Source organism: Egretta garzetta, unplaced genomic scaffold (genome assembly GCF_000687185.1).
Source record: "Egretta garzetta isolate BGI_Z169 unplaced genomic scaffold, ASM68718v1 scaffold912, whole genome shotgun sequence".
Taxonomy (NCBI): Eukaryota; Metazoa; Chordata; class Aves; order Pelecaniformes; family Ardeidae; genus Egretta; species Egretta garzetta.
The window spans coordinates 135,937-138,273 of record NW_009258882.1 but is presented as its reverse complement, the minus strand read 5'-3'; positions in this window follow the sequence as shown (position 1 = coordinate 138,273).

Below are 2,337 nucleotides of genomic sequence, written 5' to 3'. Positions count from 1 at the left end.
CGGGCGTCGCGGGGGCCTGACGCCACGTGGGTCACCCTGGGGGGCTGCTGCCCCCCAGCCGTGCCTCCCGACCCACTGCCAGCACCGGGCTTTGCTTGGGGGGGTTCCTGAGCTGCTGCACACGGGGAAGCCCCTGCCTGGTGCAGGAAACCCAGTTAGGGGGAAGCGGGGATGAGCACCACGGAGCCAGGGCTGCACCTTCTCCTGGCACCCGGCAGTCAGCTGCAGAGGCTTGGGCGCGGTGGCGTTTGCAGGCGCTGAGCTCGTCGCCGCAGAGCAGCCGCCGTCTCCTTCCCCGCCCTGCTTAATTCCTTCGGTGGAGGCGCCTGGGCTCCAGCCCCAGGGCTCCTCTGCTGACACACACGTCCCGGTGGGGACCGACCTTCCTGTCCCACCAAATGCGGTGGCAAAAGCCACCCCGCACGGCCACCCCCCGAGGTGGAGCGAAAGCTGCGGTGGTTTCACCCCAGCTCCTTCCCTGGGCCCCGCTCCTCCGGCTGAGCCCTCCCCCCGGTTCCCTGCCCTCCCCGGGACCCCTGAGCCGCCGCCGGGGACCCTCCTGCTCGCGTGGCCCCGTGGTGGCAGGGCTGCGCGGGGTCAGGGCCATGCCTCGCCTGGCACAGGGATGCGACACCGTCCACGAGTCTTGGGGATTTCCCGCACAAAGAGAAAGAAGGAAAGGGCACTTGGCCGCGTTCCTCTTGGCCTCCTTCCACTTTCCTCTTTTGTTGCTGTTCTCCCTTTTTATGGCTCCTTGCTTGAGCCTTAAGGCCCAACAAACAGCGCTGGGGAGTTCATCCAACAGAAACAAACGGGGACGTGTCTTCTGCGGGTGGAAAACAGCAACACCCCCCCTGCCCCCCCCCCCCGCCCGCACCTTTGAGCCTGGCGAGGCTCAAGGAAGGAGACGATGGCCGTGCCCGTGGCGTTTCACCAGATGCCTCCCCGGCCCCTGCGTGAGGCCGTGGTGGCGTGTCCTTGCTCTTACCCCCGGAGCCGTGCAGCCCGGGGAGGGCAAGGGGCGATGCCAGGTAGATGTGAGCTCCCTGCTGTCGCCCAGTTCCCTAAAATAATCCCGCAGCGCAGGGTAAGTCGCTGGGGGCCACTGCCCCTCCACCGGCTGTGGACGTTTGTGTAACCGGAGAGCCGGAGCCCTCCTTCGGGAAGGATGGGCAGCCTGTCAGGCATGTCTTGGTCTGAGCACAGGGGTCTTCGGGGACGGTCTGAAAGCAAACGGGAACGCTGAGGGGGTCCGCAGTGTGGGGGGTGAGCTTGGGGGTGGGAAATGGGGATTTCTGAATGTGCGAGCGCCGGCGAGGGCGGGGAGGAGGGGAGATCCTCCACCCATCCCTGCCGGGGAGGCACAGGCAGCTCTGGGCTCCAGGGCCCGCGCGGCGCCGGATGCATGGAGGCTCGGCACGGCGCCTCAGTCTCTCCCCCGCTCTGAGCATTTTCGGGATTTAACCAGTGTGGTGCAGTCTTTAGGGATGGGTTCCACCCCGAGGGAGGAAGGGACAGCCGAGCTAATGCTGTTCCTCCAGCTGGCCAGGCTTGCTCGCAGGAGCTGCAGAGGCTGCTTCCCATTCAAAGATCGTTATCATCTTCCTCGTGTTTAGACTGGATCTAAGGAAGAAATTCTTTCCAGTGAGGGTGGTGAAACCCTGGCAGGGGTTGCCCAGAGAGGGGGTGGAGGCCCCATCCCTGGGACCATTCCAGGCCAGGTTGGCCGGGGCTGTGAGCAACCTGCTGTGGTTCAAGGTGTCCCTGCTGCTGCAGGGGGGTTGGGCTGGGTGACCTCTGGGGGTCCCTTCCCACCCAAAACATTCTGTGATTCTATGATTCTATGATCCCTTCTCCAAAGGTGCCCGAGGCCCTGTGGCACCTTGAAACGCTTGTGAGCGCAGCCCCGTTGCAGGAGGTGAAGCCGAGGGGCAAAGCCTGGATGGGGCACGGAGGTGCCTCCGGGGCTGCCTCCCCCCGTGCCCACCCACCCTTCCTCCCCGCCTGCCCGCCTGCTGCGGGGGAAGCGTTTTGGGTGAGGAAGACCCCGGTGGTGCAGACCCCTGCCCACTCCCTTCTGCTGCCTCGTGCCCCTCGGGCAGCAGCCGAGCGCAGCCCATGCCCAGGGACGGATGCCAGCAGCATGGGGGTGATGCCAGTGACAGGTCTGATGGCACCGGTGGTTTCCAGGAATAGTCTGGGCATCGCCTGCGATGCAGTGAAAATAAATTCTCCATGTGCTGCTGCAAGGGAGGAGGCAGACGGCAGCACCAGGGGAGCAGCCACTGCCCCCCCCCCGCCCCGCGGCCCCCTCCAGGTGGCCGCAGCCGGGTCACC